Raw genomic sequence first — 16,042 nt, 5'->3', positions numbered from 1 at the left:
ATACTCTATTAATAATATACTATATTATTATAGTTGATTTTTGATAAATGAGGCTATGTGACTTAAGCTTTACCGCAGAGCATATTTAAAAAATGTTGAAATCTTACTTAAAAGTATGTGTTTATGCAAATGAGATGGGATTTCAGATTACTTTGTAGTTACAAAAAGGGGGGCCGTGCACATAATAAGCATCATTTCCAATTTAACTCTACCAAATGTTTATTTGCTTAAGTTAAACAAGTTTCGAGTGTCCTATCCTCAGTAAAGTAACTCATATCTGGTATTTGGATACGTATTCTCGTTCTTTTACTTCATGTCTAGAAATCTTCTGAAGTACTGAAAAAGCAAGCGTCAAGTTAGTGACCAACATAGAAGGTTCGAGCACTCCGGACCGTCTTCGAAGTGAAGTCTTCTCGTAGAAGCAGCTCTATCCACTTCCAATTACTTGTTCACCACAAATTCCTACACATTCCAGCAAATTCCAATGCGTCACGTGGTACACCGATATTAATGAACCGTAACTATCGTTCGAAGGGTAAGGCTCCAAATCAGTGCTGAATTCCTTTCGTAATAAATTACCCAGTCTGATCTCGTACGATCACCTTTCAGACAACGGAAGGAGAATCTCATTCTCCTAATGCTCTTGAATGAGAGTCAATGAATCGCCGTAACCGTTCCATGGAATATTGAGGGGCGCAAATTTCTCAAAGAATTATTAATTCTGATTTCGTGTAACAGTTCTATTCGAGAGTACCTAGATGCTCGTGCAACACAAAGTTGAATGGATGCTGGGAAGAAAAAGTATGTACTTGTCGCTGTGAGACAATCCATGCCAATGAAACGATGATGGAGCTAGCGATCTCTACTTGACAGAGGACGAAACAGAAAGCTGGGGAAGGAGACAGAAAGCATCAGGAGCACAAAGATAAGCACGGCTGACGGATTCTCGCGGGTAAAGGGGGCCTGGGGAAAAGAGCAGTTAGTACGACTCGCTCCGTTGATTCCTCAGACGAAATGCCTTTCCTCGATCCTGCGTCTACCAACCGTCTCCGTTCCATCTTGCTTTCTGCTTCTTCATTCATCCTCACGTACTTCTCTCTCCTGCATCGCTCAACACCTTCATTGTTTCTGTACCTGATGCTCTCTCTATCGCGATAATTTCGTAAATCACTTCTTTTCCCCTTTGACGATCACCTCACACAACGTTTCTGAGCCTTGTTTCTTCGCAAAGGCTTTTGTACTTTTTCTCTGTTACCACCAGAGAAGTTTATTGTGAAATCTCTATTCGATAGAATTTAGAAACTCGTAAGATTATCCAATTAATTTGATGACCAAGTTCCATTCCAAACTTTTTGGTAAAGACTAAAGGCAATAATAATTGAGTAAAGTCTAAGCATCTTATCTATTGACCAAGGTAAGATATGTGTGTCTTTGATTTGTACTAATTGTCTTAAAATCTAAACTGCTTTTATCTAACTCTTCGTAAACAATCTGGATCATTTAGGGTAAACAAAATTTTATATTCCCCAGACTTTTTCATTTTAGAGACATTGCAACATTTTGCCGATATTTCGAGAACTTAGAACAATAAACAAATTAGGCTTATAGTGCTGTGTAAATCCAGAGTTCTGCTTAAGTACGGCTACCTTATTAATCCTCTTTAGATAACTAGTTAATCGCTTAATCCGTGGATAATCTTTGAAAAAATAACTGCCTTCTACTAATTATTCTTCAGTTTGTCTCGTTTCTCCTGATCTACGTTACATTTATCGTCTTTATAAACCCTTTTGAGTAAAATATAGTAAAAATTATGAGATTGCTGCCCCTAATTTTACAAAACAATTCAACGAATCACATTTTAACAATGAATTTACCCTCAAAATAAATCTTCTAGTCTAATTTGCTAGCAAACTCTGCTCTCGCATATCTATCTCTCGCTTCCTCTTTTCTATCGAATTTGCATTTCCACTGTCTAGCCAAAATTCTTTCTTCCAACGTCCCCTATATTTTCTTTTCGCCTTTGCCCATCTGAATTACCCCCGAAGCCATGGTTACACCGTCAGAGCCAGTCACGTCGTTTTCTCTCTCTACGCGTCTCGTGTTTCTGTCAGCGGAGGAAAATCCGTCGCGGCCAGCTCCGAAGGCCTACTTCGATTCATGGAGAGGCCGCGAGTTTGATGCTTAAACGGGAACTCAGAGAAACTGGCTGACGACGCCTGCAGGACCGTCAGATGCATGCGACCACTCTGTTTGTTCTACCGCATTTACTTTCGGTTTGCCTTCACTGAAGCCAAAGAGAGTCACCTGCGATTCGTTCCGCATATTTTCATAACGATTAACTGGTGTGTTGGCCTGCTGCAAGTTCATTTCAGTAAGACGGGGCACTAGTGCCGTTGTCAAACACTACCATGGGCAGCAAGAGTTTTAATTATGCAGAACAGAAACATGCTTTCCATAGGCTAACTTCTGAGAATCTAGGACTCCATATGTATATTTTGCCACAAGATTTTCCATAATATAATACAGATTGAATTGTAGCTGAATTCTACCAAAGTTGAACTTCCTTCTTGCTCTTCAAGTGAGATTGATAACATTGATCAAAGGAATGTAAAACAATTTTTAAGATTAGAGAGATACATTAAATTAAGTAATTACTAGAAGTGCTCTTGTGATCAATGATGCATGCATCACCACGCTTTATCACTTCTCATGTTTTAGGGAATTATGTACTTACTTAATTACATCAGTAGTATAGAACCTTTAGCTTATCTCGTTAAATATTAATTATTAGTCAAAAAAGGTTTTATATTGTTTATCTTCTCAAAGTGCTTTTCATTTAATATTTGCGAAAACACTTAGTACTGGTCTAGAAATTTAACATTTAACGATCTTCCTCAGAGCTTTGAAAATACTGCTAATTCAAAATGCCGCGTCGATTATCGATATCCATTATGATGGTAAATATATAAACAGATAACTTCACGTTCCAAATTCGATCTAATCGTAAAAGAGACATTAATCACGAACAGTATCATACTCCCTGGAAACCGGTGAGCGCAGTACGCCCATAAATAAAGCAAGGCATGCAATAAATCTGAAGCTCTAAGGTCCTCGTAAAGGGAAATATCAAGAAATAGGACATGGTTAGGTCTAGAAACGTCTGGCCACAAACGACACCTAGACGTGTAAACTCCCGAGTTCTCGGTTACGTAAAGATCCTACAGAAGAAAGTAGAATTCGGTCCCTTTCAAAACGATCCCCAGCGACCATTGCAACGGGAAGGGTAGGGGACACAGCCAAAGGGTGGTTTATACTGCGATATTCAAATACGATCGAAGGTAGGCAGCAACCGGGCACTCATCACGGGGAAGAAAAAGAAAAGCAGAACAGCTCTGCTCCGAGTGGAAAGGAACAACGATGGATACAACGTCAGCCGCGCGCTTCCTCATAGGCTGTGGAGAAACACGAGAGATGGAACGGGAAGAGGAGAGAAGACGACTGGTCATAACTTTCGATCCCCTCGAGCAATCTCGGTTTATAGGGAGCTGCTCGCATGACAATGCAGAAGGTTCGGCAGGTGGCGTGCTAGAAGCCTAATTCGAGTGACAGCACATGCCGCTCGTAAAGCAACGCGAGGGTGGAGAAGCTGGAGCCGCTGTGACGGCTTTCGTCATTTGTACACGTGCTCGACGCTGCAAATCTAATTTCGACAAATTGCGAGGCTGTAATGTCGGCCCGTGCCTGACACGAGAAAAGGTGCACTGTTAACCTACAGTGGAAACTGAACGATTTGCGACGTCCATAGTTTCAGATAGGGAATCTCCTGTGGCGACGGCTCGCGGGTCACTTTCTGTCAATTTTGGTGAGGCCATATATCGGTAATATCGTTTTAAAGTGTTGCATCATCCTGACAGAGTCAAAGCAGAAGTTATTTTTATCAGTTCATATTAGCAAAATTATTCGCTTAATCGAAATGTAATTTTTATGGCAATTTGGCTATAGATATGGTATACGGCTCATAGAAGAAAATTTATGAAATGAACGAAATAATAAAAATACTATAATTGAGTAAAAAGGAACTATAGAATATCTATTCAAATTTTATGCTCCTAAGAAAATCTAATGTTTTCAAGGTATATATTGAAAACATGTGAACAGATGTATGAATTCTTATGGGACATAAATTTTCAAACCTGATATCTAGAAAAAATCTTGCTGAAATACACGAAATACACACGATACCAAACCAAATATTTTAAGAACCGTTTATAAATCTAAGCTACATTTGGCTGTATCCTGATAAAACTACGATACCCTATAGAAAGCTTCCGTCAAATTTTCACCCATTCTCCGCATTACCTTATCGTTCCCCATAACTTTCATTTCGACTGAAATAATCAACATTTCGAACACTCATCTATACCACGATCACGATCAACGAGTTTGTCGTTCAAGAAGAATCTGGCGCAGCAGCAATTCGACGTACAAAACTTCAATTTCCCGTAAACTCAACGGTCCTTGTAACTTTATTGTTACGGAGAGTGCTGACGAATGAAAACGCTAGAAGCCAGCTAGCCAGGAAGGAACCCGGAGAGACCAGGTGGGGTAAGGAAGCAGCAAAAAGAAGGACTACCTCTGATGGTGGTCGTTCTTACAGTTGCAGAGCTGCAGAGAGAGTGTGAGTCGGTAGACCTGACTCGGAAATTCTGTCACGTGCGCGTCATAAGTCCTTCACGTCTTTAAGTAAGAAGTAACACCAGCGTCACTCGTCTCGTACTCAACTTGCCGGAGACCCTAAGCACTCTGGACTTGGTCTACGACTACAACTTATGGTTGGTCTCCAAGAAACGGTGCAAGTCTTGTCCGGCGGTTTAACAAATCCACGGAAGTTACGGGAGCTACGTTGTAGCAATAATTACCACAGTACCATTCGCGAAATATCCACCGATTCTTCCTTCTATCCCAGTGAGAAAAGAGAAACAGAAATTGTAACCAGTTCGTGATTTTGACCTCTACGAAGAGCTTCAATCCTTTACTATACGCTCTTTCGAATAAAAACGAACGTCCATTCCGTCGTAAAGCTTCTCTGTCCCTATTCGACTCGACCAAAGACTCCACGGTCAAAAATTCTGTCACGTCCGCGTCATAAGTCATTCACACCTTTAAGTAAGAAGCAACGCCCCCCGCCTCCTCACGTACGGTCGTGCGACTGCTCGAGTTGCCAAGTACTACGAGATTCGATGGAGCCGGGCCACGGACTTTGCCACAGTCACAGGCAAAGTTTAACGCTCGAGGACTCGCTGGAAGGTGACCAAAGCGACGCCAGGAGACTCCTGGAGGCTCGCGGAGGTGCTAGAGGTCGAAGGAGGTGCCTTACGACGGAGTTCACTTGACGGGGAGGTGGTGCGCGGCGGTCAGGCGTGGCCGGCATACCAAATCCACGAGGTATTCTGGTCATGTAGCAGGGGGTCCTAGCTTTCCAAGAGAGATGCCGCTTTCTGCCTGCAGCGGACCTGTTTTACTCGTTCGCGAGCTACCGCTCACTGGGAGGCGGGGGAGTATTAATTGGCTTACGAGGCGACACTCATTAGCACTTTGAGTACGAGGGGTCGGAGAGGAAAGGGGATGGGGATGGGGACACCCTCTGGAGGCGCTGCTGGAGACTGTCCCTGTCTCACGCACCTTACTCTATATCCTGCTTCTCTTCGCCTATCTGTTTCTCCCTTTAATCTTCTCTCCAAGAAAATTCTCGACTTTTTTTGGCGAACTACATGTGGGAAATTAGGTAACCTGATACAGTACGTGATGTATTATCAAATTTCAAAGCTTTCTTCTCGTATATGTTCTTTTGTTCTTCGTATTCTACACCTATTAACGTTTACTACCACTCACTTATTTCACACCAGCTTCCACATTCTTCTTTATTTGTCTGGAGCTTTAACCGAAGATTAAAAATTTTCTTAATGATAATGCAATGCTGTAACGGAGTTGTTAATAGAGGAGTAATCAATGTTCTTTTAAAGGTTTCAATCCTTTTTCAATGAAATGATAACTCCACAACAATAAAAGATTGCACGGAAGTATGAACTGTGAGACGTGGCGTAAAGGATGAAATGCAGCTGAAAAAATGCAGCTGAAGAAGCTGAAAAAACCTGCTGCGGTTAGGAACGTGTATTTTTACCGATCAAAAATAGTTAATAAATCAAATGATATGGTACCCGAAGACTAATGCATTCACTAATAACACTTGCTCTATATCTACTTGGATAGACTTCTTGATGAGGTATTGGAGAGCACATGGGTTCATGGATTCCTGGACACTTCTCTCGAACTTGAATATATATGAAGAAAAAAATAGCAAGCCCGATCATCAATCCTAACAAAGTACCAAAACTAAATTAATTGGAATACTGAATAGGACACATATGTTCACTAATGAGTTCACATGCGTTACTTTAATAGTTATACTATCCTAGAACGTTGTATAAGCAGATCTATACAATCAATTCATCCTGAAGCAATCTTGAAGTAAGTGCTTACTACTTAGATTAAAGTACTCCTAGATCTTCGTAGTTGCACCAGTTGCAAAATAAGATCTCAACATTCAAAAACATACTTAGCTACATAAACAGGTTCCATTCGGGGCCTAAAAGATTAAATTCTAGTTCTACCTATGCTACAAATGGGATCCCCAATAACAGATGCAAGTTGAAACGAAGTAAATATTCAAGGCAGTCTTCGAGTTAAGTGAACTGTCTCGTTTGCCTTTGAAGCAACTTCTTCCCTCGCAACCTCATCTTCTCCTTTTATTTCTGCGGTGTGTAGATCGGCCTTCCTCGGTCCACCAAATTCCATTTCCATTCGCGGACCACCCGTCGATATTATGTAAAGTATCCAAGCGTAATGTCAGCCGGCATTTCCCCGGAAAATATAGCGGTAGTCGGTGTTGTGGGAACAGGATAGGATCGTGGGCAGGGAATATTTCGTGGTTCCCGTGGATTTGCACTGCTGCGGTCGACCCGATACTACCGGAACTCTCAGTAGATCCAATTTGATCGGAAGACCGCAGCGTCTACCGACGACCTTGCACAGAATCGGACAATGTGTACATGCTATGCAAGAGACCGACCCTCTTTCTCTTTCCTGGCCAGCTGCTGACTGGCTCACTCTTGTTCCTCCACGGTCCTTCGCCTGGCGCAGGGTTCCCCGACTGCTTCTATAGACAATGTTGCTCGATAGGGTATTGTTCCCATCGCGGTCTTCAGCTATACGAGCCTCTCCCTGGCTACATTACTGTCATCGTCACTCTGCCCGCTCTTCTCCCTCCGATTTGCACCTTCGTCGATTCTCCAGCGCATGCCTGTCCCTTGGCAATAGGTTTCGCAGGTGAACGAGAGTCTCTGTATTGTCGAATACCGCCTCGTCGCGCTTCTACGTTTGTCGTTCCACTTGCCAGGATAATGCCTGGCTCTTTGGCGGATCAGTGAATTTACAGAGTTTGAAATTGTTGATTTTGAGCTGTTATGGTTTCAGAGCACGTGGCCTGGGTCTAGATTGTGGGGAAAGGATCATAATCCTTGGATACTTGAGCGTGCTATGATATTTGAGCAAAAGAGGGATTGTTCTGTTTCATAGATCGCAGTAAAATTAACCGTGGCGTAAAGATGACGTAGATTATACACGTGTACATCTATCTCTAATACTATAATTTCTGTCTTTAGTGTTTTCCTTTATTTATTGCTGCGTTTCAGGACTCGAATATTTACATTGTCAAATTAGGAAGATTGTATTTTAGATTACCAAATGGATATTAAATCTTAATCCTATATCGATACTTTAAATTCTCTCTGAACACTAGTCTTTAACAAAAATTATAATAATATTTTAATAGAAATTATAACCAGTATAGAGTTTCCACTTATTATCTGTCATAAACTATGTACTTATAAGTTTCCTACCAATGCATTTGCTACAAATAAGTGGAACTCGCGATATAGGACCTAACCCATGCACTCTACTCGATTCGATTACTAATAGGATTTTAATAAAGTATCTAAATGTCTTTATTGATTTCCAACGTCGATATAGTGTTTTACAAGAACATATCGCGTGCTCTTGTAGTCATACAGTCTCCAGAACTTCGTAACATCGATATGATCAAATACATATTTCGCGAGTCACGAATGGGAGAGTTTGGACAGGACAACGAACGAAGACGTTAAGTTAATGAAGCATTGTTCGCGCGATGACTGTTACGAGTAAGTGGTTCCGACTATCAATACAGCTCCATCAGCGAGCTTGTGTTTCTCTTATTTTTGTTCCGACTATGATTCATCGTTATTTTAGGTGCCCCAGCCGTTCGCGAATAATACTGGAATAACGAACGCGCAGCGTGACGATTGATTCTCGCGGAATCGATATTCGTCGATGCGAACTTCTCTAACGTGTACCAAAATAATGCACGCGATGCAAGAACCAGCTGACCTTCGACAGCGAGTACGAACATCGATGACTCAAGGGGACGTTTTCAATTGCCTTCTATATCTGCATCTTTTATCGAAAGCGGAAACGTGCATGGAGATTCATGTCGGCAAAATGCCCTCTGAGATGTTACACACGAAACGTGCTCGAATATAACACTACATTACGGGACATTAATATCTACGATATGATTACTTTAAAATTGCATGGAATTAAGTAAAGACAAACGAAGAAGAGATGATATGTAACTATAATGATACTCTAGATTTACTAATTAATTGGTTCTGAGGTAACCAGCTTAAGTAAAGAAAAGATGTGGGTTAAAATAAAATTATGTATTATATCTTTGTATATCGCCCTACGCCACGCAATTTCAAATACATGCTAGTGAAATCGTTTAGGGTTAGTCCTACATGCTTTTGATAGTATACATATACAGGGTGTTCGACGATGGGTGTTAGAAATTTTAATAGGCTGATTCTTCTACACGCTAAAATAAAACCAACATGTATCAGAGATATTAATTATCGAAGAAATGCTCAAAATACGCGTGAAATGTGTCCGACTTGAGAGTTATTCAACTAACGATGGACACTAGTCAAATCAGGCACAGCGAAATCAGTAGAATAAGTCCGAAGTCAGACACATTTTACGGAAATTTTAACTGTCTTCTCAACAACCATCATAATTTTAACATGGAGAGTCGCCATGGCGTATGCTGTAACAGGAATTACATCACCCTTCATATATACATACGTATAATACCATAATGATATGTATGGCTGTGAAATCTCAATATTAAAAATTTTGTATTCACAATTAAATTCGACGTCTCTGCCTTAAACTCCACAACCACCAACCACTGAATTAATTTCAACCAAGACTAATTTCTTCCCTTTCCCTCTTCGCAGTCTTTCACGTATAATCGAAGAATTCAACCACAAGACTCAGCTCTCGTCTTACTGCGCATAATCGACGTTTCTACTGCACCGTGCATTTAGGACTTCCGTTTATCCGCAGCATCCAGTGAAATATACAACGACGTCGAGCGCATCTTCCATTCCACGTAGAATGGTACGACGAACACGTGGAACAGAAGTTTCGAGCATTACATATTGACGTGTCTGGGCGATTTCGTAGCCGAAGAGGGGCAGGAGAGGAAATAAGAAAGGAGGCAAAAGAAAACAGAGAAGAAAGTCGCTGGGTCGGAAAGAATCTTTCGTAGTGCGGCCACGTAGCCGCCGTTTGTCGATCGTACCGCAATAATTCCTTATTGCTCCTCCAACCTCCAACCTGACCCTAAGCCTAACACTCCCCCATCCCACCCTTCCCTGCTTCCACTTCTCTACACCCCGCCCTCTGCTACCCCTTTTTCCCCCTCCTCTTCACCCAGTTAGGCTTCGACGTCTATCCGAGCAACGAGCTCTCTCTTCCTCCCGCTATTTTCCTCTTCCGGTAAGAGTTTTCAGAGATTAATAGGCAACTATTAAATCCAGCACGGGGGATCGGTCAAACAAACCGATAACGCGATCCCTATCGACGCGTAACGAGCGAGTAATTGTAACGGCGATGCCTCTTATCGGGCTAGTTTGTGTTGTATTGTGTTTGGACAGGGAATCGATTTCCCTGTGAAAAGCTAAGTGTTCAATGCGCGCCCAAAGCGGTCGGAATTTGCGTAGGAGTGGTATGTACAGGGCGTCTTATTTCAATCAGTTGCTGGAAATACTGCAGAGAGTATTTCAAAGAAATTTTAGGAATGTTTCTAGGTGTTAGAGTAAGGCAAGAATAAACATAGTAATATAATCACATTAGACCCCTTGGTTTGTTAGTTATAAGCATTTAAAGAGAGTAGTGGTTATCATGATTATTGATGTAAGAGAGTACTTGTTTGGCGTAGCTGCATTGAAATTTTAGAATACTCGGCAGGTTTAATACTAACGTATCAAATAATACTTGCAAAACTTTAATATTTGAAGCTATGATTAATTATAAGTAACATGCTTGCGAGAGTGCCACTGGCACTGATGTCATTTGAGTTACCGAATATCAGGCCAATTTTGAATAAATATGTAACGATAATTTCGTTAGTTTTTACTTCCATCTTATTTTGATTTACAAGCAAACTCTATGCATCGAAAATAAAGAAATTTTGTGACCCTTGTTTCCCGAATCTATTGAAGCAATTTTAACCGAATTTTTATTGAACAGTTCATTAATAATGCCAAATTAATTCAATGTATGTTCAGCAATTATCTACTTAGTATTTCGCTTATATATTTTCAATGAATTTGCATTTTCAGATTTCGAGAATGTGGATCAAAATGAATGAAAAATACAACTTTACACGAGAGCTATTTTTCAGAAAAGTGTCAATAATTCATTTGTTAACTATCTGATTTTCATAATAAAGATTTATGCACTACTAGTACCTAAAATAAATCAAAATTTTACCAATCTATGAAAAAAGATGTGTATTTATATTATCACAAGTGACACTAGAAGAAATGACTGTTTTTAAAATGTTTTGAGTTTTGGATTTCTTCTTTAACTTTCCTCCATCTATAACTGAGAATTCTACATGTACAGAGTGTTGCATACGTTTATATACATAGACATTCCAAATTTTTATATAACGTTTTTGTCTTACTTAGACCTATAGAATACACCAAGTAAGTTTGGCACCTAAAAATGGAACATTCTGTATACTCATCTGTTCCTGCGAAACTCTTCACAAGTTCAACTCACGATCACGTAATTGACCTGATCGAGTGAGTCATTGAGTTGTTTTTCGGAATGTAATCGAATTATCGCGACTGGTTAAAGGGCCGAATGCCATTCGTGGCGTTCCAAGTGGCAAATACAGGCAATTGATCGTAGGCGAGAATTCCTGGTAACCTCCCCCGCACATCAAGACGACTCGTCAATGACGCTAAATACGGAGAACAAGTCAGCTGACATTGAATGTAAATCGACCACTTAACATCGTGCTCGATGAGGACTGTCCACAACCACTGTTCTCACGTTAAATGTTATCTTTCCTTGTAGTTCGTCATGGAGGATGGCTGACGTAATGTATGCAACTATGCGATCACTGTGTCATCCAACGCGTTTGTGTCATCCAACAGGCTGCACACTGCTGCATTTTTAGAGTAAAACGTACGTGGGATGCGCAAGTATCTAACATGAATTGCATATTAGTTATCGTTGTCGTAGCTAGTAACTATAATTAAACCTTTGTGACTTCTAAATTAATTAACCCTTGCAAGGCAGATGCAAAAACGTCCTGACCTAGTTACATACCTAAATGTGATATACATATTTATATTATATGTTCGCATGTATACACACGTTTAATTATTTAGTTTTTTATGTGTGTAACTATAGAATAGTTATATTTAAATGTATTAATATTCCTATTCATACCTACTCGAACCAAGTTTTGCATTTTAAATGATTATAATACTATGATTACATTGCCTGTTAATATGCTCGTTTTATAAAGATGGAAAATATAAAATTACGAAATAAAAATTATATTAGCATTTGAATATTAATTCAAATTATAGGTACATGAAAACAATTCACCTTTCCAACCCGCGAACAAAGTTTTAATGAAATAAAATTGCCTTAAACCTATCCAATACGTCAATTCCAAATCATTTGTCTTTCGACAGTTTGAAGGAATTTTTCAACTTAGAAATAACTGAATTCGATAACATCAACGCACAGAAACGCATAGAATTGTGTGTGAAGTTTTTGTAGAATACATGCAGTTATGTCACTCACGTTTAAGAGATGTTATAGCGTAAAATTGACGATGACTCACCTGTAACAGAAAACAGAGAACTTTGTTAGAAAAAGAAACTGAGTATTCAAAATATGTTTTATCAATGCTTGAATTTCATAATATAAGGGACATTATAGTTTCAGACAATATTAGCTCTCAGCTGGTATAATTTCGTTTTATATCTAGTAATACCTATACATAAGATTCATAATTTTTCAGTTTATTCATTTCTACAAATCATCTTCAGATATCTTACAAATATGAAAGATTTAATAAAATATTCAATAAGTTGAGTTCGTCCAAATACTGTAACACCACCTGACAAATTATGAGTTAACTTTGAGATTTACTCCTAGTTACTAAAAGATTCAAGATTAACTTTAATTTCTACGAAAGATAAACACAACATTCACAAGATTAAACTTAATTACTATCTGTCCTCAAGACAAATTATTGAAAACATAAACAAGTTATTTTGTGAAAAAATTAAGTTATTTAAAAGTTTATGGACGTTTCTTGACCCTCCTTAGACTTTCTAGAGTTACTTTCACATACTGTGAAGCTTAATACTACAGAGTGTCTCAGGGAAACGCGAAATTTTGGAAACAATATATTTAATAATTCTAATAAAATTTAGGTTACTAAACGTTTTCAAAATTTCCCGTTTCTCTGAGACACCCTGTAGTACAAACCTTGGAGGCCTCCACTTCTGTGAAAAGCTACTGAAAGAAGTGAACAACTATTCTTATGAATGTTTCATGCGAGAGAGCATCGATGTGTGATATGTTATCGTAGGTGGTTGATAAAGCGTAATCACACGAGAAATGAATTTTATGACGGAAGTAAATTGAACAGTGATGGAATGTAGATAAAAAGCAATTAACTTTGTTCTCCGTTCACAGTATTAGAAAAACAACTTTGTTATTTTTGTTAACCAGTAATCTAATAGTATATATCCTATAAAATGTGAACTGATTTATTGATTACAAAAACCATTAAGTAGTTATCAAGAAGTGTATCGAACACTATACAGTAGCACGTTAAATATATAGTGATGATCAAAAGATTTATGTAATTCAGTGTCAATATATATTACGAAATTACTCTTATCATTTTTGTTTCATTGCAATAGAAGTAAGTACAAATAAACACATTCTTTTCAATCTGATTGTAATATCTTTGCATAACGTTTTAAGGCGTTTACATTACTACATGAGTAATTAAGTTATACATTAACGTGAGACAGCAAAAATGATCACATAAACTTACTAATTTGGCAAGACATGAAACACGAAAGCAATTTCTAAATACATAAAAATAAAATTCTATTTTCAAATACGAGAAAAATGAAACCTACACTTTTTCAACTATTAACGAATTTGTAACGGACTATAATCTTTTCCTAACAAATTATCATTAATCCACTTATAAATTACATACCTCTGACATTCAATAATTTGATAAAATAACTAATAAGTAATATTACATATTATTAAAATTAATCAAATTATTTAAAATTGTCACTTGTAAATGAAAAAATCCTTCACAAAAATCATTTTAATTCTTGTATACTTGCAATCTGATTATACATATAGGATTTATGCTTATAAATCATGCTTATGCTTATAAATGCTTATTTGTCTTATCTAAAGCTATGTTTAATTTAAATAACTCGTTTATTTTAAAGCTTCCAAGGGTATGAGCAATGTAGTAACGATTTTATAACAAGGGAATACTCTCAAGATCGATTAAAGTATGTACGAATAACAAAATATGTACGAGTGAAAATAATCTTTCTTAACAAGATCGCACACTTTCAGATCGTTTCGCTTCGTGTTATCACACAGAGAAATATACACAGAGAAATATACACAGCGATATTGTCGCAGTTGGGAGAATTGTAGACGATAAAGTTGCGAATATTAGCAGTTAGAATTACTATCCAGGATTACGGTGCGTGTAACGCAGCTCGTCGCGATGAAATGGATTTTCCTTGGTTCGCGCGCACAAACCACCCGTATTTTCGTAAAATAAATTTTCCCGTAATCCCGCGAGAGATACAAAGCGCCTTTCCTGACTTTTCGTTTTCTTCAATTTTGCTTGCCTTCAACTTACGCTACTAGCATAAACAAAGACACAGAAAATGTAAAATCAGATATACAGAAGTGAGCGAAAGAGAAAATTCTTGTTTTCCACCATACTTGACCATTTTCTCGTCACTTATAATTCTGTCTAGGATTTCTAATGAATTCTACAAGGAAGGAAGAAAACTGAGAGTGCTACATAATAAATAAGAAGCTACTCGATAATAGCTTTATTCAAAGGATAAAATTTCTAGTAACTACGGCAATCTTTATACGTTATAACATTGGGACTCGTTATCAACGACAAGATTATAAAGTGTAAGAATCACGCCCCTGAGATTAAGCCATACGTTAATGATACGTATTTCTTTTATCAAAACAGTAAAGATAGCGGCGGACTTATAATGAGTACTATATACCACAAGAGAAATAATCAATGTTAGTGTTCTATGTATATCATATTACTTTAAGAAAATACTTTGATCTAGAGTACACTGAACGAGTCCAGCCCGTCGTTATAAATAAACATTGCACTTAACCAGGATAGAACCAAAGTAATAAAATAAGAGCGAAATAATAACAATCTGTAGCAACAGTAGTGAAAACATTCCCGAATTGTTCTGGATTTATTGATTCACTTTTTATAATTATATAATATGTTAATTTTAACTACAAATTTATTATTTCTAATTTACTACCATAAATGAACTTATATCCTTTTTTCTATTTAACTTAACTCTGATGTAACTGAAGGAAAATGGTAATGTACCGAGTTAAGTATTAAATAAAAGTTCCAAAATTTGACAAAAATATGGAAATTGAAATGCATTTATGTGCCATTAACAATTTAAGAATTGGATCTTGAAGAATGTTTTTCTGAAAATGACACTTTTTCAAATGGATAATAGAATTTCCTCAGGAATTGGATTATACTGTCGCAAACACCTAAAATGAACATTTACCTATCGTCTAAACTAACGATAAGTTTCTACTGACAATTAGTTTATATTCGTAGTGTTTTTCTAGGTCATGAAAAAGGCCACGCTCTATTACATATAATTCTATATTATTTATTCTAGGTCAGGCGAAAGCGCACTTAAGTTGATTAAGAAGAAGGTTGAATTACTTGATTTGCATAATTAAGAGATGCTCAATCTGCACCGCCTTTTGACTTGATGTTTTAAAACTCAACTGACATAACAGTCTTTGTTTTATTTAATATTGAAAGTATTAGATTGAAGTTTGTTTTATCATCAACTAAAATATGAATAAATGTGCACAAATAAGCAGAGTTATCTACCCGATTAGTAAAATAACTGTTTAAATGTCATTGGCTCGAAATGATCCTTTAAAATGTATTACCTCCTTTAAGGTAACCTTGAAAACATGTTTCGAAAATATAATATCGAAATGTATACAATTTTATGTAACGTTAAGAGATTCATCCTTTTCCTCACAAATAGCTGACACAAATCTCTAAACTCTGCCTTCTGCGTAGTTCCCCTTCTTTTATTAATCTATATTCATCTTCTTCAATGTATTTAACCAGAAATCAATAAGTGAAACAAAGTAAAGGATAAGTAAACCGAAATATCTTTCTCCGAATCTATAATCACACTTTCCTCGGAATAGCGTTTGTCATGTCAATGGACATAACGTTTTTAGAATTGGTCGATCAATTCGATTAAAA

At 37.7% G+C, this 16,042-nt stretch overlaps 1 protein-coding gene across 8 annotated transcripts in view; it reads right to left on the bottom strand.

The window, feature by feature from the left end:
• Positions 1–16,042, bottom strand: part of LOC143186146 (protein muscleblind) — a 507,931-nt gene that overhangs the window by 372,605 nt on the left and 119,284 nt on the right. The window lies entirely within an intron of this gene.

Source organism: Calliopsis andreniformis, chromosome 12, assembly GCF_051401765.1.
Source record: "Calliopsis andreniformis isolate RMS-2024a chromosome 12, iyCalAndr_principal, whole genome shotgun sequence".
NCBI lineage: Eukaryota > Metazoa > Arthropoda > Insecta > Hymenoptera > Andrenidae > Calliopsis > Calliopsis andreniformis.
Note: the sequence above shows the minus strand (reverse complement) of the source record. Positions and strands in the feature narration are given on the sequence as shown.